This window comes from Mustela putorius, unplaced genomic scaffold, assembly GCF_011764305.1.
Source record: "Mustela putorius furo isolate JIRA1106 unplaced genomic scaffold, ASM1176430v1.1 tig00537297_pilon_pilon_pilon, whole genome shotgun sequence".
In the NCBI taxonomy this organism is placed as follows: domain Eukaryota; kingdom Metazoa; phylum Chordata; class Mammalia; order Carnivora; family Mustelidae; genus Mustela; species Mustela putorius.
The window spans coordinates 60,782-82,353 of NW_025422435.1; positions in this window are offsets into that span (position 1 = coordinate 60,782).

Sequence of the window (21,572 nt, forward strand, 5' to 3'; positions counted from 1 at the left end):
AAGTCCCATATTGGGCTCCCTGCTCCACAGGGAGCCTGCTTCTCCCTCTCCCTCGGCTCCCCCAACCTGTGCTCACTCACTCTCTGTCAAGTAAATAACTAAAATCTTAAAAAAATAAAGTTCATATGGACATTCAAAGGACCCAGAACAGTCAAAATAATCTTGAAAAAGAACAAAGTTAGAAGACTTACCCTTACCAATTTCAAAACTTCGTACAGGCATACCTTGGAGGTACTGTGGGTTGGGTTCCAGACCACTGCAATAAAGTAAATGTCACCATAAAGTGAGTCAAATGAGTTAATTTTCTGAGTTCATATAGAAGTTATATTATACTGTAGTCTATTGAGTGTGCAATAGCATTATGTCTAATATATATCCATACATGTATATAATATATATATATGTATACTTTAATTAAAATTATTTACAAAAATCAGTGTGCCTGGATGGCTCAGTCAGTTAAGTGTCTGCCTTCAGCTCAAGTCATGATCTTAGAGTCCTGGGATCAGTCCTGCATCAGGATCCCTGTTCAGTGAGGAGTCTGCTTCTCCCTCTACCCCTCCCCTCTGCTCTTTTTTTTTTTTTTAAAGATTTTATTTATTTACTTGAGAGAGAGAGACAGTGAGAGAGAGCATGAGTGAGGAGAAGGTCAGAGAGAGAAGCAGACTCCCCATGGAGCTGGGGGCCCGATGTGGGACTTGATCCCGGGACTCCAGGATCATGACCTGAGCCGAAGGCAGTCGTCCAACCAACTGAGCCACCCAGGTGTCCCCCTCTGCTCTTGATCTCTCTCTTTCTTTCTCTCAAATAATAAAATCTTTTAAAAAATATTTACAAAAAAATGAAATATTTTATTGCTGGGGTGCATGGCTGGCTCAGTGGATAGAGCATACAACTCTTGATGGCGGGGTCATGAGCCTGAGCCCCATGTTTGGTGTGGGGCCCACTTAAAGAACATTTTATTACTAAAACATGCTAAACATCACCTGGGTTGGCAGTGAATCATAATCTTTTTTACCGGAGGAAGGTCTTTTTAAAAATTATTTATTTATTTATTTGTCAGATAGAGAGTGAGAGTCAGTGAATACAAGCAGGGGAGCACCAGGCAGCAGGAGAAGAAGGCTCCTTGCTGAGCAGGGAGCCCAATGTGGGGCTCAATCCCAGGACCCCGGGATCATGACCTGAACTGAAGGTAGACACTTAACCGACTGAGTCACCCAGGCATCCCATGGAGGAAGGTCTAAGGGCTACAGACTGATCAGGGTGCTGGCTGCTGAAATTTGGGGTGGCTGTGGCAATTTCTTAAAATAAGACGATGAAGTTTGCCCTGTTGATGGACTCTTACTTTCACCAACAATTTTTCTGTAGCATATGATGCAGTTTGATAACATTTTACCAACAGAAGAATTTATTTCAAAACTGTGATCTATCTTCTCAAACCCTGCTGCTGTTTTATCAACTACGTTTACGTAAAATTATAAGTCCTTTTTGTTATTGCAACAATCACCACAGCATCTTCACCAGAAGATTCCACCTCCAGAAACCACTTCCTTTGCTCATCCGTGAGAAGCAACTCCTCATCCGTTAAAGTTGTATCATGAGATTGCAGCAATTTAGTCCCATCTTCAGGCTCTACTTCTAAATCTACTTCTCTTGCTATTTCCATCACATCCACAGGTACCTTCTCCACTAAGTCTGGAATCCCTCCAAGTCATCCAGGAGGGTTAGAATCAACTGCTTCCAAACTCCCGTCACTGCTGATTTTTTTTTTTTTTTTTAAGTAGGCTCCATGCCCAATGTGGGGCTTGAACTATCAACCCTGAGATCGAGAGTCACATACTCTACCGATTGAGCCAGCCAGGCACCCCTCAATGTTGAAATTTTGACCTCTTCCCATGAATCACAAATGTTCTTTTTTTTTTTTTTTTTTTTTTTTTTTTTTTTTTTTTAAAGATTTTATTTATTAATTTGACAGAGAGAAATCACAAGTAGACAGAGAGGCAGCCAGAGAGAGAGAGAGAGGGAAGCAGGCTCTCTGCCGAGCAGAGAGCCCGATGCGGGACTCGATCCCAGGACTCTGAGATCATGACCTGAGCCGAAGGCAGCGGCTTAACCCACTGAGCCACCCAGGCGCCCCAGAATCACAAATGTTCTTAAAGGCATCTAGAATGGTGAGTCGTTTCAGAAAGTTTTCTATTTACTTTGCCCAGATCCATCAGAGGAATCACTATCTATGGCAGCTATAGCCTTCGAAAATATATTTCTTAAATAATAAGACCTAAACATAAAAATTACTCCTTCATCCCTGGGCAGTAGAATGGATGTTGTGTTACTAGGCATGAAAACATGAATCTTGTTGTACATCTCCATCAGAGCCCTTGGGTGGTAAGGTGTGTTGTTAATGAGCAGTAATATTTGAAGAGAGTCTTTTCTGAGCAATAGCCCTCAACAATGGGCTTAAAATATTCAGTGAACCATGTTGCAAACAGATGTTCCATCCTCCAGGCTCTGTTGTTCCATTTATAGAGCACAGACAGAATAAATTTCCCAATTTGGCATAATTCCTAAGGGCCCTAAGATTTCTAGAATGATCCAAAGAAACATTGCCATTCAACTTAAAGTCACCATCTGCCTTAAACTCTAGCAAGAGAGTCAGCCTGTCCTTTGAAGTTTGAAGTCAGGCATTGACTTCTCCTCTTTCCCTATGAAAGTCCTAGATGGCATCTTCCTCCAACAGATTTTCTCCTCCACTGAAAATCTGTTGTTTAGTGTGGCCACCTGCATCAATTATCTGCGCAGGATCTTCTGAAGAACTTGCAGCAGTTTCCACATCAGCATTTGCGGCCTCTCCTTGTGCTTTTATTTTAGGAGACAAACTTCTTTCCTTAAACCTCATGAACCCACCTCTGCTAGCTTCCTGAGTTTTCCTCTACAGCTTCCTCACCTCTGTCAGCCTTCATAGAACTGAAGAGAGTTAGGCCTTGCTCTGGATTAGGCTTTGACTTAAGAGAATATTGTGGCTTGTTTAATCTTCTACCCAGACCACTAAAACTTTCCCCATATCAGCAAGAAGGCTGTTTTGCTCCCTTTCCTTTTTTAAGATTTCATTTATTTATTTGACAGAGAGAGAGAGCACAAGTAGGGGGAGCGGCAGGCAGAGCAAGGAGCCTGATGCAGGACGATCCCAAGACCTGAGCTGAAGGCAGACACTTAACCCTCTGAGCCACCCAGGCATCTCCCAAGCACATGACTCTTGGTCTCAAGTTGTGGGTTGGGTGTAGAGATTCCTTAAAAATTTTTATCTTAATTTTTAAAAAATCAATTCAAAATCCATCAAACACCTAAATATAAGAGCTTAAAATGTAAAGTTCTCGTGGTGCTTGGTTGGCTCAGTCAATACAGTATGTGACTCTTAATCTTAGACTAGTGAGTTCAAGTCCCATATTGACAGTTACTTTACTTTTATTTTATTTTTTAAAGATTTTATTATTTATTTATTTGTTTGTTTATTATTTATTTAACAGAGAGAGAGAGAGAGACATACAGAAAGAGAGAGAGAACACAAGCAGGGGGAATGGGAGAGGGAGAATCAGGCTTCCCACCGAGCAGGAAGCCTGACTCAGGGCTCCATCCCAGAATCCTGGGATCATGACCTGAGCCGAAGGTAGATGCTTAAAAACTGAGCCACCCCAGCGCCCTGAATTTACTTTTAAAAAGTATAAAAATACAAAATATAAAATTCTCATTATAAAAGAGGTGTAAATTTTCATGACCTTGGATTTGGCAATGTATCCTTAGATGTGACAACACATCACAACAAAAGCATGAGCAACAGAATTAAAAACAGATGAATCAAACTCCATCAAAATCAACTTTGTTTTTCAAACGACACCATTAAGAAAGTTACAAGACTGGGAGAAAATATTTGTAAATCATTTAACTGATAAAAGGTTTCTATCTAGGGGCGCCTGGGTGGCTCAGTGGGTTAAGCCTCTGCTGTGGCTCAGGTCATGATCTCAGGGTCTTGGGCTCAAGCCCCCCATTGGGTTCTCTGCTCTCTCTCTGCTTTGCCTCTCTGCCTACTTGTGATCTCTCTCTCTGTCAAATAGATAAATAAAATCTTTTTTTAAAAAAGGTTTCTGGGGGCTCCTGGGTGGCTCAGTGGGTTAAGCCTCTGCCTTTAGCTTGGATCATGATCTCAGGGTCCTGGGATCGAGCCCCGAATTGGGCTCTCTGCTCAGCGGGGAACCTGCTTCTCCCTCTCTCTCTGCCTGCCTCTCTGCCTACTTGTGATTTCTCTCTCTGTCAAATAAATAAAATCCTTTTTTTACAAAAAGGTTTCTATCTAGAATATATAAAGAACTCTTACAATCTTGTAATAACAAGATAACAACTTCACATCCACTAGGATGACTATTATTAAAAAAAACAAACAGAAAATAACAAGTGTTGACAAGAACATGGAGAAACTAGAACCCTTGTTAGTTGCTGGTGGGAATGTAAAATGATTCAGCCATGGGGCACCTGAGTGGGTCAGTCGGTTTAGTGCCTGCCTTCAGCTCAGGTCATGATCCCAGGGTCCTAGGATCGAGCCCCACATTGGGCTCCCTGCTCAACAGGGAGTCTGCTTCTCCCTCTCCCTCTGCTGCTCCCCCCTGCTTGTGCTCTCTCTCTGTCAAATAAATAAATAAAATCTTTTGAAAATGTAAAAATTTTTAAAAAATAAAATGATTCAGGCACTGTGGAAAACAGTATGGTCATTCCTAAAAAATTAAGCATATGATTACTAAATGATCCAGCAATTGTACTTCTGAGTATATACCCAAAAGAAGTGAAAGCAAGGACTTGAACAGTCATTTGTACACCGATATTCATAGCAGTATTATTCACAATAAGCAAAAGTTAGAATAACGCAAGTGTCCACCAACAAAAAAACAAATGAGTAAGCAAAATGTGGTATATACACACAGCTTTAAAAAGGAAGGTCATGTTGACATGCGCTACATCATCAATGAATCCTGAGGTCATTATGCTAAAGGAAATAAGTTAGTCACAAAAAGACAAATATCACAATATTTCACTTACATGAGGTTCTAGAGTAGTCAAATGCACTGAGACAACATAGAATGGTGGTTGCCAGAGACTGGGAAGAGAGGAGAAAAGAGAATTAGTATTAATGGGTATAGGAGTTTTGGTTGGGAAGATGAAAATGTTCTGAAAATGGACAGTGGTGATGGTTGCACAACAATATGAATATACTTAATGCACAGAAATGAGCATGTAAAAATGGTTAAAATGGTAAACTTCAGGTTTTATATATTTTATCACAATAAAAAAATAAGACAACCCAATCTAAAAATGTGCAAAGAATCTGAATAAACATTTCTACAGTGAAGATATGCAAAGGGCCAAAAAGAACATGAAAAGATATTCAATATTACTAGCCATCAGGAAAATGTAAATCAAAACCAGAATAAGTTACCACTTCATACTCACTAGGATGGCAATGATCAAAAAGACAGATAATACAGTTGCCTGGCTGGCTTAGTCAGTAGAGCATGCAACTCTTGATTTCAGGGTTGTGAGTTTGAGCCCCATGCTACAGAGATTACTTAAAAATAAAATCTTTAAAAAAAGATTTTTATTTACTCATTTGACAGAGAGAGAGAGAGAGAGAGCAAGAGCAGGAGCACGGGGAGCAGGAGAGGGAGAAGCAGACTTTTGGCCAAGCAGGGGGCCTGATACAGGGCTCGATCTCAGGACCCCAGGGATCATGACCCCACGACACCTAACAACTGAGCCACCCAGGCGTGCCAAAAAAACCCTGATTTTATTTATTTATTTGAGAGAGAGAAAGAGCACGAGCAGGGGGAGGTGCAGAGAGAGAGGGAGAAGCAGACTCCTCACTAAGTGTGGAACCTGACACTGGGCTCAATCCTAGGACCTGAGATCATAACCGGAGCCAAAGTCAGGTATTTAGTCAACCGTCACCCAGGCAACCCTAAAAATAAAATCTTTAAAGAAAGAAAACACAGATAATAACAGGCATTGGTGAAGACGAGGAGTAATTGGGATCCTTATATACTACTGTTGGGAATGTAAAATGGTGTAGCCCTTGTAGAAAGTTGTATGGCAATTCCTCCAAAGGTTAAACTCAGAATCACTAGAGGATGAAGCAAATCTACAGGTAGATATATGCCCAAGAGAAATGCAAACATATAAAAATATTGATAGCAGGATTATTAATAACAGCCATAAACCAGAACCAACCCTAATGACAATCAACTGATGAATGGATAGATAAAATGCAGTATGTTCATGCAATCAAATATTATTCATCCATATAAAGAAATGAAGTACTAATACATGCAATAATACAACACGAACCTTGAAAACTGTGTGCTGAGTAAAAGAAGGCAGTCACAAAAGACCACATAGCATATGATTTCATTTATATGAAACATCCTGAATAGGTACATCTGTAGAGATGGAAAGTAGATCAGTGGCTGTCAGGGGCTGGGAAGGTGGAAAAGAAGTGGAGGACTGATAATGGGTATAGGGTTTCTTTCTGAGGTAATAAAAATGTTCTAAAGTTGATCGTTGTGCAGATACCTGGTGGGTCAGTCTGTTAGGCATCTGCCATGGGCTCAGGTCATGATCTCAGGGTACTGGGATCAAGTTCCGCATTGGGCTCCTTGCTCGGCTGGGAGCCTGCTTCTTCCTCTGCCTGATGCGCCCCCTGCTTGCGCTCTCTCTCTCCCGCTGATAAATAAATAAATAAATAAATAATTTTTAAAATTGGTCGGTGTGATTGCTTACAGCTAAACTAGATCATTTATTTGTACTAAAAACCATTTGCTTGTAGCTGAGTTGTATGGCATGGGAATTACATCTCAATAAAGCTTTTTTATTTTTATTTTTATTTTTTAAAAGATTTTATTTATTTATTTGACAGGCAGAGATCACAAGTAGGCAGAGAGGCAGGCAGAGAGAGAGAGGAAGGGAAGCAGGCTCCCTGCTGAGCAGAGAGCCCGATGCAGGGCTCAATCCCAGGACCCTGGGACCATGACCCGAGCCGAAGGCAGAGGCTTTAACCCACTGAGCCACCCAGGAGCCCCTCAATAAAGCTTTTTTAAAAAACAGGAGTGAGGGGTGCCTTTATTTAAGAAATAGGGGTGATGTGGCTCAGTCCGTTGGGCTACCAACTCCTGATTTGAGCTTGAGCCCTGCTCTCAGGGTCATCAGATTGAGCCCCAAGTAGGGGCTCTGCACTCGGCAGAATCTGCTTAAGATTCCCTCTTCCCTTAACCCTCCCCCAGCTCGTGCACATAAGCAAGAGCTCATGTTTTCTCTCTCTCTCTCAAAGAAAAAAAAAGAGGTGAAATTAAAAAAAAAAGATTTTATTTATTTATTTAACAGACAGAGATCATAAGTAGGCAGAGAAGCAGGCAGAGAGAGAAGGAAGCAGGCTCCCTGCTGAGCAGAGAGCCCAATGTGGGGCTTGATTCCAGAACCCTGAGATCATGACCTGAGCCGAAGGCAGAGGCTTTAACCCACTGAGCTACCCAGGCACCCCGAGGTGAAATTTTTTAACCAGGGACCTCTTTAGGTATATATAAATACAGTTCTCTCTCTATATATATATATAGAGAGAGAGAGACTCTCTCTCTATATATATATACATATCTATCTCTAATAGATGATAGATAGAAAAAAAGACAGAGAAATAGATCTCCAATACATATTAGGTGAATGAAGATACGGTGAGATTGCATCAGTTCTTTTTTTTTTTTTTTTTGCATCAGTTCTCTCAAAAAGAGGAAAAATTACACATCTATATCCATAATTGCTTACATACGCAGTTTATCTCTATAGCTTTTCTCAACCAGAGTTCCCAGAATAAAGCCCTATAGAAAATTGTTTATGTGACTCTCAATTCTAATTGCAAAAAACTAATGCCATTCAAGATGCCTGGCTGACAAGTTTATTCATTACATACAGCGGACACCTTAGGGATTAGGGCTGGACTGCCAAAGGGTAAACACGAAACTCACAACCCTGGTTGCTTCTGGGACAGGAATGGGAGGGAAACTTTTCCTGACATGCCCTTTGATAACTTTTGAATTTTGAACCAAAAAGGAAGTAATAGAAAATTTTAAATGAAGTTTATCTGTGAAAAAAGGAAGAAAACAAATTTAACTAAGGTTGGATGTAGAATTAATGAAGCATATACTTTTTTCTCAGAAGAAAGACAGTAGAGACCATGATGGCTGGGAACGGGGAGCTGGGCAAAATGGGTGAAGGATGGAGGGAGATACAAGCTTCCAAGGCCTCCAAAAAAAACAAGGGAATCTCACACACAAAATTTTTTTTTAAAAAGGATGTACTAGGGGCGCCTCTCTGCTCAGTGGATTGAGCCACTGCCTTCGGCTCGGGTCATGATCTCAGTGTCCTGGGATCGAGCCCCGCATCGGGCTCTTTGCTCAGCGGGAGCCTGCTTCCTCCTCTCTCTCTGCCTGACTCTCCGCCTACTTGTGATCTTTCTCTCTGTCAAATAAATTAATAAAATCTTTAAAAAAAAAAAAAGGATGTACTAAAACTTGTTTACTAGCTGAGAATAAAAATCTGTGAAGGAGATAGAGAGGTTGAAGAGATAGGAACAAAGAAGGAATAATTTTGGCCTCGACAGGAGCCTGTAGAGATTAGGAGGCTCCAGGACTCTGAGCACAGGAAGCAGAATTAGCTTTTCACAGAAGGAGAGAGACTTTAGTTTTCTTTCTAAAGGGGAGGCATGAACATCTTCAGAAAGGGAAAGAACAAAGTTGGAGCAGGCCACCTGAAAAGGTTTTAAATAGCATCTATGGGGAGTGGGAGCAGAAGCTGAGCCCTACTAGGTCACTGTGGTTCCACTGCTCTATTTTCCTGGAGGTATCAAGCATTTCACCCGGGTCTCAGCACCTCAGGACTGCCACTGCCAGTCACAGTGTAGGCTTGGGTCAACACAATTAAGATGGTAAGCTTTCCAGGGGTGCCAGATGGCTCAGTTGCTGAAGCATCAGACTCTCCTTTTTTAAAAAATTTTTAAATGGATTTTATTTTTTAGAAAGAGACAGACACAGAGAGAGCACAAGCAGGGGGAGCAGCAGAGGGAGAGGGAGAAGTAGATTCCCCGCTGAGCAGAGAGCCTGTTGCAGGGCTGGATCCCAGGACCTAACCATGACCTGAGGCGAAGGCAGTGCTTAACCCACTGAGCCACCCAGGTGGCCCAAGTATTAGACTCTTTTTTTTTTTTTAAAGATTTTATTTATTTATTTGACAGAGAGATACCACAAGCAGATGGAGACGCAGGCAGAGAGAGAGAGAGAGGGAAGCAGGCTCCCCGCTGAGCAGAGAGCCCGATGTGGGATTCGATCCCAGGACCCTGAGATCATGACCTGAGCCGAAGGCAGCGGCTTAACCCACTGAGCCACCCAGGCGCCCGCATTAGACTCTTGATTGCAGCTCAGACCATGATCTCTCAGTAATAGAGGGTAATTGGAAGAAAGGTAGGCAGGGACAACCCCCACCCCCAAGAAGAAACTACACTTAAAAGGATTTTAAATCACCCTGGAAGGAGCCCTCCACCCTTTCCCATGTCATAGGTAGATGGCAAACACCTGATGGGATAACAGGTGCATGGAGGGTTAATCAGATTAAAATAGCCAGACACCAGGCCCATAAAAACCTAAATGCCAAATCGGCAACCCTCTCTGGTCCCCTCCCTCTGGAAGCTTTGTACTATCCCTCAATAGACTTTAGTATCACTCAATAAACTTGGCTTTGCTGCCTACCACTCTTCGTCTAGTCTACCTCTTCATTCTTCGAAGTGGCGTGACCAAAAACCACAGGCACTAAAGGAAAAGAAATCTTGTAACAACAGTTGAGGGATACAGCCCCACATGAGGCTCTGAGCTCAGCAAGGAGTCACCTTGAGATTCTGTCTTCTCCTCTGCCCCTCCCCACACTCTCTCTCTCATAAATAAATAATTAAAATCTTTTTAAGAAAGATGGTAAGTTTTCTGGAAACACTGCCACTTGCTGGAGGACTTGCTGAAGAAGCCAAAACTACTGAATGTAAATAAAATGAATCTAAGAAAGGGGCTGATGAGAATGGAGCCACAGACAGTAGTTGAACATGTGATGGTTTGTCGTAAAAAGAAGGCAAAATTAGGAAACCTTCTAGCTCTAAGATGCTCTGATTTGTTCCTTACTACTGTTATCATCCCAAATAGAATACACACATTCACTGGTTGGCTAGTGAATCTGTATATGGACTGCAAATGGCCCACGGTGGGGGTTAGAATACGTGCATTAAGGAGTGAATGAAAGGGGAGGAAAGGGAGACAGTAAACATGACAGTAAACATGACACTTTTGAAAAGCAGGGCTATGAAGGAAAAGAGAAAAATACATTTAGCTAAAGAGAAATTTAGAATTCAGGAAGGGCACAATGATAATATCTAATAGCACATTTCATCGAGGCAAGGATGCACATGTCTTCATGTTTTAAAATTTTCTGAGATTGGGATGCATCTTACAGTTAATGGAATCTCACAATTGCTGTTGCCCAGGCAGCACTGGTGATGCAGCTGTCATTGTCTGACACCTTCTGGTAAGATCAAGAAAGCACCAGCATCAAAATTTGCAGAATCAGGGCACGGGGTTGGCTCAGTTGGTAGAGCACACCACTCTCAATCTCCAGGGTCTTGAGTTCGAGTCCCACATTGGGTGCAAAGGTTACTAATAAAAAATTGCATATGGGGCACCTAGGTGGCTCCATTGGTTAAGCGGCTGCCTTCAGCTCAGGTCATGATCCCAGGGTCCTGGGATGGAGCCTCACATTGGGCTCTCTGCTCAGTGGTGAGTCTGCTTCTCCCGCTCCCTCTCCCTCTCTCAAATAAATAAATAAATAATCTTTAAAAAAATCTTTTAAAAAATTGCAGAATGGTTGTGAGCAACTTGGAAGAAAACCTTGGACATTAACGCTTTCCTTCCCCCCATACACTGTACATCACCAATGTTCTTAATGACAAAGAGAATAATATATATATTTTTAAGATTTTGTTTATTTATTTATTTGACAGACAGAGATCACAAGTAGGCAGAGAGGCAGAGAGAAGAAGGAAGCAGACTCCCTGCTGAGCAGAGAGCCTGATGCAGGGCTCGATCCCAGGACGCTGGAATCATGACCTGAGCCTAAGGCAGAGGCTTTAACCCACTGAGCCACCCAGGCGCCCCAAAGAGAATAATATTATGTGGAAAATCCAGAACATGTTGACTGAGCCAAAAGTAATTCAGAAGAGCCAAATTCCAAATGTGAAGATGTTTTAGGGGCACCTGGCTGGCTTAGTGGGTTAAGTGTCCAGTTGTTGATTTCAGGTCAGGTCATGATCACAAGGTGTGAGATTGAGCCCCAGGGGCAGGCTCCATGTTCACCGGGGAGTCTGCCTCATTCTCTCTCTCTCTCCCCCATCCCACCTGCTCATGTTCATAGGCATATTTTCTCTCTCTCAAATAAATCAATAAAATCTTTATTTATGTATTTTTTAAAAAGATTTATTCATTTATTTGAGAGAGGGAGAAAGAGAGAGTACAAGTAAGGGGAGATGGAGAGGGAGAAGCACACACACTCCCTGCTGAGCTGGGAGCCTGACTTGGGGCTTGATCCAGGAACTGGAGATCATGACCTGAGTCAAAGGCAGATGCTCAACCATCTGAGCCACCCAGGTGCCCCTCAATAATAAAAAATAAATAAAAGCAAACATGCCCAGTGGGTAGACATTTATTTATTTAAAAAAATAAATAAAAGCAAACATGAAGATGTTTTAGAAATATCTTATCCAGTTTATTTCATTTCAGCGTTCTTTGTAATGTAGGCACAAGAGTAATATATGATAAAAATCCATTTCCAAATAAGTGTTAAAGAACACTCTGAATAATTATAAATTCCAAAAGGTAAAATAGTATTATACATAATTTATTTGGCAGTAGGTTCTTTCTTAGTGCTGCATGAAACAAGGGTACATCTTAGGCAGTATCTATCAGAATACCAAATAGTAGAAGCAAAAAAAAAAATGCTCATTTATTGGGCATTAACAGATGTATTCATTTATTTATTCAACAAATATTTACTTAAAATTTACTACATGCCAGGTAGTAGAAGTTGTATATACAAAGGTGGATAAGACAGACATAGTCTTCAATTTTTGAGTTTAACTACTAAATAAGACAGCAGTTCAGTTCCCAAATTGGTCCCTCAAAACTAATTCTAAAGATACTCCAGGAAAATAGTTCTGTGGTCAGATTGGTTTCAGAAATTCTAACTGCACTCTAAATGCACTTCTTCACAATGGACATTATCCTATTAAAGGCTTTTAAAAATCCTGTGGTAATGAAGTTTGCTTAATTTTGTTTTACTCTGCATATTCCAAGCTTATAAATGATAGAAACCGAGAGTCAAAATTGTGATGCATAATATAAAAAGAACTCCAACAAATCAACTGGAAAAAGATAACAAATATGGGCAAAGGACACCAACAGGCAATTCACAGAGGAAATCACATCTGAAAAATGCTTAACCTCACTCACATTTTAGAAATACAAATTAAAACAATGAGAGAGCAGACTTCTGCCCATCTGGTTGGCAAAGATGGAAAATGACAGTGTTGTGAAGCTGTGGGGAAGGAGATATTCCTATTCACTGCTAACTGGAGTGTGGAGTGGGTCAATGTTTTAAGAGTGCAATTTGGCAATATCTATCAATTTTACTTCTATGAGTTTATCCTACAGAAATACTTGCCCAGGTGCCCAAAGATGTATATACAAAGGATGTTCACTGTGGCAATGTCTGAAGAGTGAAAAACTGGAAAGAACCCAAATGTCTACCCACTGGGCATTTAATAAACTATATTACATTCACACAAAGGTCTACCATGAAGCCATTATAAAGATAAGGGAGTTCTAACTGAAGATGTCTGACTAAAGATATGTGCTTATCTCTTTCCATTTTGACATCCCATTAAAATGGTAATAAAGGAATAAGCCCTTAACAGTGAAAAAAATGGGCTTAACAAATTTCTGGAAGATTGGAAATGTGTCAACTGATGAAACAGAATGGAATAAGCCAATGTGTCTGGCAGAATCCCAGAGAGGCTCCCATTTCAGTGCTGGCAAGTATTCAAGGTTGAAATAAGAAGGGAGTCTGAAAGCTTGGGAGTGAACTGAAAGCCTATCTATGAAACAAATGCCACCATTTTCTCCCCATGATCCCTTCACCCATCATACCCATACTCAGTATAGTTAATCTAATCTTTACTACCTAACAAGAAAGAAAAAAAAAAGAAAGGAAGAAAGATAGGAAGGAGGGAAGAAAGAAAGAAAGAAAGAAAGAAAGAAAGAGAAAAGAAAAGAAAAAGAAGGAACTCAACAGAAACGGAATAAACACCTGGAGAAAACTGAAGGGTAGTATAAGTATTGGTGCCCCAGAGCAAGTGAAAACTCTTTTTTAAGAAAAGGGGGAGGGGCGCGCCTGGGTGGCTCAATTGTTAAGCCATCTGCCTTAGCTCAGGTCATGATCACAGGGTTGTGGGATGGAACCCCAAGTTGGGTTCCCTGCTCGGCAGGGAGTCTGCTTCCTCTCTCTCTGTCAATCCCCCTTCTCATGCTCTCTCAAATAAATAAATAAAACCTTTTTTTAAGAAAAAAAAATGAAACTTGGGGTGCCTGGGTGGTTCAGTCAGTTAAACATCTGACACTCGATCTCCCCCAGGTCCTGATCTCAGGGTCTTGAGTTCAAGCCCTGTGTTGGGCTCCACAGGCATGGAGTCTACTTAAAATAAATAAATAAATAAAAATTTAAAAACTTGGGCGCCTGGGTGGCTCAGTGGGTTAAGCTGCTGCCTTCGGCTCAGGTCATGATCCCTGCTGAGCAAAGAGCCTGCTTCCTCCTCTCTCTCTCTCTGCCTGCCTCTCTGCCTACTTGTGATCTCTCTCTGTCAAATAAATAAATAAAATCTTTAAAAAAATTTTTAAAAAAATTTAAAAACTTATTTATGCTTTAAGTAAACTCTACACTTAACATGGGGCTCAAACTCAGGAGATCATGAGTTGTGTGCTCTACCAACTGAGCCAGCTGGGCACCCCAAGTGAAAACTCTTCTTAATCTGGCATTCGGGGACCCCAGTCTAAAGGCAGCTTCCAAACGCAAGTCTAAAAGAGAAGGTGTTAGTCGTAAGTCCTGGCTGGTTACACTGATGTATATAGTCCAATCCCTCATTCGGGGAGAGATCTAGTGAGAAGGTGGATCTACATTCATGAAGTGGAGGAACTTACATCAGTGATCTATTCTTTCATTTATACAAAGACTATAAGAAATGGTGCACCTGGGTGGCTCAGGTCATGACAGGGTCCTGGAATCAGGCCCCACATTGGGCTCCCTGCTCAGCAGAGAGCCTGCTTCTCCCTCTGCCTGCTGCTTCCCCTGCTTGTGCTTTTTCTCTCTTTCTGTCAAATAAATACAATCTTTATTTTTTTTTCTTTTTTAGATTTTATTTTATTTTATTTTGACAGAGAGAGAGAGCATAAGCAGGGGGAGTAGGAGAGGGAGAAGAAGGTTTCCCACTGAGAAGAGAGTCCAATGTAGGACTCTATCCAAGGACTCCTAGATCATGACCAAAGCTGAAGGCAGATGCTCAACATACTGAGCCACCCAGGCGCCCCAAATAAATACAATCTTTTAGAAAAATGTGAAGAAAAACAGAATTATAGGGGCATCTGCCTGGCTCAGTTGGAAGAGCATGCAACTCTTGATCTTGGGGTCATGAGTTCAAGCTCCACATTGGGTGTAGAGATTAAGAAAAAGAAAATAAAACTTAAAAAGAGAAAAACAGCATTATGAAAAGAAAGACCAAGATAAACAAGCAGAATTAACTCCAGAAGAAAGAGAGAGATAATTCAAAGAAGAGAAGATTTTAAGGGTCTACTAAGACCAAAGGGGAAAAACGACCCATATGTCAACAGTATATTGTTTTACTCTATCAGAAAAAGAGACAATTGGGGCACCAGGGTGGCTCAGTTTGTTGGGTGTCAGACTCTTGATTTTGGCTTGGGTCATGATCGTGGGATCCTGGGATTGAGCCCTGCATTGGGCTCTACATGCACTCAGCTCTGAGTCTGCTTGTCCCTCTCCCTCCCACTCTGTTCCTCCTCTCTCTTTTTCTCTCGCTCTCAAAATAAATAAAATCTTTTGAAAAAAGAAAAATAGGGCACCTGGGGGGCTCGTGGGTTAAGCCTCTGCCTTCAGCTCAGGTCATGATCTCAGGATCCTGGGATCAAGTCCTGAATCGGGCTCTGTGCTCACTCAGCAAGGGGGCTGCTTCCTCCTCTCTCTCTGCCTGCTTGCCTCTCTGCCTACTTGTGATCTCTCTCTCTGTCAAATAAATAAATAAATAATCTTATTTAAAAAAAAGAAAAGAAAAAGAAAAATAGACATTGTAAATGCTTTCAGAAAAAAAAAGGTTACTCATTAAAAAAAAAAATCAGAGTTCTTTTTTTTAAGTAAACCCTATCCCCAACATAGGGCTTGAACTCACAGTCCTAAGATCAAGATTCACATATACCACTCACTGAGCCATCCAAGCACCCCAATTCAGATTTTTCATTAACAACACTAAATGGTAGATTAATACTTTGAAATCCTGAGAGAAAATTACTCTGAACCTACAATTTAAAACCTACCCAAAGGGGAACTTGGGTGGCTCAGAGGGTTAAGCCTTTGCCTTCAGCTCAGATCATGATCTCAGGGTCCTGGGATCAACTCCCACATCGAGCCCCACATCAGACTCTTTGCTCAGTGGGGAGCCTGCTTCCCCCCCACCGCCTGCCTCTCTGCCTGCTTGTGATCTCTCTATCTCTGTCAAATAAATAAAATCTTCAAAAAATTAAAAGTTAAAAAACCTAACCAAATCACCAATCAAGTAGTACAAGAAAATATTTTCAGAGATGTAAGGACTCAAAAAGAATACCTCCATACATACCTTTTCTTTGTACATTACTTGAAGATATACTCCAATAAAACTAGGGTAAATCTCCAGAAAAAACAAACAAACAAACAAACAAGAAATAGTAGATTTAACTCATAAATCCAGTGATAAAAGTACTCCAAGATAACAACTGTGAAGTAGGCCTGTAAAGCAATCATTTCAATTTATAAGAATTTAGGGTTCTGGGGTGTCCGGGTAGCTCAGTCGGTTAAGTGTCTGCCTTCAGTTCAGGTTGAGATCCTAGGGTTCCGCGATCAAGCCCTGTATCAGGCTCCCTGCTCAGTGAGGACACTGCTTCTCACTCTGCCCCTCCCCACACTCATGCTCTCTCTCTCTCTCTTTTGCTCACTCTCCCAAGTAAATAAAAATGAAGTCTTTAAAAAATTTTAGGGTTCTACAGAAACAATGTCTTCAAGGAGAATGATATCTATTCCAAGTGACAGATTAAAAAACTAGAAAATATTAATGATTTGAAGAAATCATCTTTCTAAAAAGAGAGATGATCATCTCTATTTCTAAAAAGAAAATAAAGAAGGCAATTAGAAACTCCAGCAAAAACAAACAAAAACTATGTAAGAAAACAGTTACAGAAATATGAAGCAAGATTTCCATTTTTGGTTATATGGTAGACAAAGTATCTGAACCACTCCACTCAACAGACAACCACTTAAGAGACCGGAGAACATAGAGTACCTTATGAAAAGCATCAAAGAACTGGTGAGATAGTAAGGAATTATTAAGATAAAATCAAAGAGGGGCACCTGGGTGGCTCAGTCCCCTTGAGCATTTGCCTTCTGCTCGGGTCATGATCCCAGGGTCCTAGGATCGAGCATCGAACATCAGGCTCCCGGATCATAAAATAAAAGGGAACCCATAAAGACATGGTACATTGAAGCTACTTTTGCCTTGAACAAACCTGGTAAATTTCAGCTAAAATATCCATGGACTCTTAGGTCCAACCAAGGTAGAGAGCCTTTAAAAAGGCCCTCCTTCTGTACTCCTGGGTTTTAGCTGGATCCTGAAAGGACTAAACCTTAAGTAAGGGCAAACTAAAAAGTAACCTCACCAAAGAACACTTCCCCAGCTAGGGACTAAAGGAAGGCTCTGAACAGAGCAAAGGAGAGAATCATGTGCTTGAGAAACTGAACAATGAGATGGCCCTTGCTCAAGTTTACAGCTCAAATTACACACCATCTGGTGGTTCAAAAAACTTCATTTAGGGGCACCTGGGTGGCTTAGTCATTAAGCGTCCGCCTTAGGCTCAGGTCATGATCCCAGGGTCCTGGGATGGAGCCCCACATCAGGCTCTCTGCTCAGCGGGGAGCCTGCTTCCCCCTCTCTTTCTGCCTGCCTCTCTGCCTACTTGTGATCTCTCTCTCTCTCTGTCAAACAAATAAATAAAATCTTAAAAAAAAAAAAAGAATCCAAACTAGACAGCACAGCAAGAAAAGGCCCAGGTGGAAGTAGGGGAGGCAAATAGCTCCAGGTAATCATTTTAAAAAAAATATTACACAAAAGCAACAGAAGAGGGAGCTCGAAAGCCATGAAGGTAAAGAGTCTAACTTTAAATTCAGCCTCCTAAAATTATAAACTTTTTACATAAAAATTAGCAAGAGAAAAAGATAAAGGTTACCTTTATAATAAAGAAGGGAGTAAGGATAATAACACCCTTTGACAATGAAAATGTGGCAGAAATATTATACTACAAAACATGAAAGCTACTATTTTTTTTAAAGATTTTATTTATTTATTTGACAGAGAGAGATCACAAGTAGGCAGAGAGAGAGGAGGAAGCAGGCTCCCTGCTGAGCAGAGAGCCCAATGCGGGACTCCATCCCAGGACCCTGAGATCATGACCTGAGCCGAAGGCAGCGGCTTAACCCACTGAGCCACCCAGGCGCCCTGAAAGCTACTATTTTAAAACAACAAAAAAGACATTAAGGAAAAGATGCAAGATATAAAGGACCAACCAAAATCAGAATTAGAAAAACTCAAAAGTTGGTAGGTATTAGAGCTAAGGAAAGAATTGGAAATAAAAGAATACATCAGAATTGAATTCTAAACTAAAAGGCACATGAGAGCAAATAAACTCAATACATGATGCCCTAAGAGAATCAGAAAATGAAAGGAAGAAATTTTTTAAACCAGAAATTTTTTAAAAAGAAAAGATATAACAAAGATTTGAGGAAAAGTTATAAATTTAGAAGATAGTTAAAGAAAATCCAACATACATAGAAGAAATTCAAAGCAAGAGAACAGAACGAATAACAAAGACTGTAAGAAAGTTTTCTTGGGGTGCCTGGCTGGCTCAGTCAGTAGAGTGTGTGACTCTTGATCTTGTGAGTTGTAAATGTGAGCCCCGTATTGGGTGTTGAGATTACTTAAAAACAACACAATCTTAAAAAAAAAAAGTTTTCTTGAAATAATTTTTTTTAAAGATTTTATTTATTTAACTGACAGAGACTGGGAAACAGAGAGAGAGGGGACACAAGCAGGGGGAGTGGGAAAGGGAGAAACAGGCTTCCCACTGAGCAGGGAGCCCAACGTGGGGCTCTATCCCAGGACCCCAGGACCATGACCTGAGCCAAAGGCAGACACTTAACTGACTGAGCCACCCAAGCGCCCCTGTCAAGTCTTTATTAAAAGTTATTTCAAGGGTGCCTGGGTCCTGGGATGGAGCCCCACATCAGACTCTCTGCTCAGCAGGAAGCCTTCTACCTCTCCCACTCCCCCTGCTTGTGTTCCCTCTCTCATTGTCTCTCTCTCTGTCAATTAAATAAATAAAATAAAATCTTTAAAAAATATAAAGACTTGACACAACATTTAAGGGGGAGATTTGTGTAACTGAGAAAATCGACCCCGAATGACCAAACCATAGTCAAATTAGTGGACTTGAAAGAAAAAATTCTTACCTATGCAGGCAAAGAAAACAAGGGAAAGAAAAACAGCCAGTCATCATATATATTGACAGCAATGGTATATGCCAGAAGAAAATAAAGTCGCATATTCAACATAGACACACAAAAAATATGTGAGCCGAAGATTTTTATATCCAGCCGAACGGACTGATGTGGGTTGAACTGTGTGCCCTAAAAATGCATATGTTGAAGCCCTAACTCCTGGTAACTCAGAATGTGACCATAACTGGAGACAGGACCTTTAAAAGGTGATGAAGTTAAAATGAGACTGTTAAGGTAGGTTATAATCAAATCTGACTGGTGTCCCCATAAGAGGTAACTTGGAAACACAGAGAGATACCAGGGATGTGGAGACACCCAGAAAAGACTGTGAAAGTGCCCACCTACAAGTCAAGGAGAGAGGCCTTAGAACAAATCCAACCTGCCAACACTTTGATTTTGAACTTCTAGCCCCCAGAACTGAGAAAATGAATTTCTGAGGTTTAATTCACACAATCTGCTATTTTGTCATGACAGCCTTAGCAAACTAATACAGTGACTTTCTAAAATCGAGGCTACATGGTATTATCAACATGCAATCATTCAGGAAAGTCTGCACTCATGAACTCTTCCCTTGGAATGTGCTAGAGAAAAAACTTCAGAGAAACCAAAATAACTAGAAAAACATTGACCTAAGTACTGGTAGGGAGCTCTAAATAAATATAACATTCACATGTAGAATTAAGATTTGATGAAAATTCTAATTAATAGTATTGTATGTAATCTCTGCAAAAGAGGGAAAATGGAGAGAGGATATGCAAAAAAAACATGTTTAAATTGTTTTTGTAACTATACTGGAGGTAGTGGTATTCATAGGGTTGTTCTGAGACAGCTGTGAATGTTAGTGGGATAAAGCAAATGAATAATTCTGTGATATTCTAATTCTATTATCCCCTATATCTTTGGGAACCAAGATTTTCTTTCCTTTCACGAAAGAAAGGAGATTCAGATGTAAAATGAAGGTTAAGGAAAACCCTATAGGACTGAATTTGAATTAAAGAATTTTGGCGAACTCAGGAGGCATTTTTCTTAAAAGGTTCACAATGACCAGCCCTGTAGCTTTGAGCATGGCTAGCGTCCTGATTGTGGCCTTGAAATACCATTTCTCACTAAAAAGAAATCAAGGATTTTTTTTTTTTTTTGTAAAGTGGCTGAATCTAGTTTTAGGTCAGGAGGAGTACAAGATGAGTCTGAAATATTAAATGTTCAAACCCATACGTTCATAATGATTCAATTTTTGTTAAAAAAATAATAAAACTGCACTTATCTCTTGGTACCATGATTATAGAGAATTTTTCTTTCAAAGTTGCAACTTTTTAGGTCGTTTAAAATATAACGCGCATATATTACTTTTGGAATTAGCAAAAACAATGATTAGAGAAAAGTGTTCAAAAGAACTGTGGTAAAAAGGAAAAGAACTGTGGTAACAGCATTGTTGTCAAGAATCAGTTTAGAAAATGAGTCATTCTCATTGACTTAATCAAAATTGAGCAATGCCTAACACTAGGCTTTGATAAACGGTAAGCACAGCTTCCTAAACTGAGTTTTCGACTGCCTTTGTATTATTGCTTCAAATCCATGGCTTTGAATAGGTAGCAGGCTACCGTTAAGCAATACAAATTCATAGAGCCTCACACATAGATTTCTGATCAGGTGGTTCAGGATTAAAAAAAAAAAAAAAGTTGAACCCTGCTTTAAGTTTACTTGTTTTCTTCTCTCCTGCTCTGGTGGTGTGGGGGAAGGCTTCACACAGGCGACACCCTTAACCTTGTACCTTGCAACATATTTGCCCGGGATATTCAACGTGTTGTCCACCCCTCCAGTCCCCCAGACCAGCATGTGCAAATTCTCAGGCCCCATCCGGAGCTCCTGAATCAGAACCTCTTGGAGGGCGGGGCCCAACAATCTGTGTCTTAATAAGCCCTGTAGGCAAGGTCCAGATAAAATACTAGATGGTCCAGTTAAATTTGAATTTCTGATAAACAATGAATAATTTTTTAGTGTAAATATTTGCAAGATTTGGGACACACTGGTATTCAACTTCAAATTTAACTAGGCATTTTGTCGGTCGGGTTTTTGTTTGTTTGTTTTTGTTTTTGTTTTGTTTGTTTGTTTGCTTTATTTTCTCCTAAATCTGGCAACCAGACCTCCAAGTGATTCTAATCCATGCTAAAGTTTGAAAAACACTGGGGTAAAGGAGAGACATGGGCCTGGGATTCAGATAGATCTGACTCCACCACTATTTTTTTTTTAACAATGGATGGAATCCCACAAATATGACTGGCATCTCCGTATGACAAAGGAGACCATGGGGGGTAGAGAGCCAAACAGCCTCAGGGCTTAGAGAAAAGTTTGGTAGCAGAAAGGGCCTGGATTACACCAGAATATTCAAACACGCTCCTAGGGACTGCTGCTACAGTGCCTATGTGCTGTTCTCATACAAAACACAACTTTGGCCTTTTAAGGGAGAAAGGGCTGGGTTAGGGGTGGAGGTGGGGGATGCAGGGAAGGGAAAAACTGAAGACATTTTAACCAAA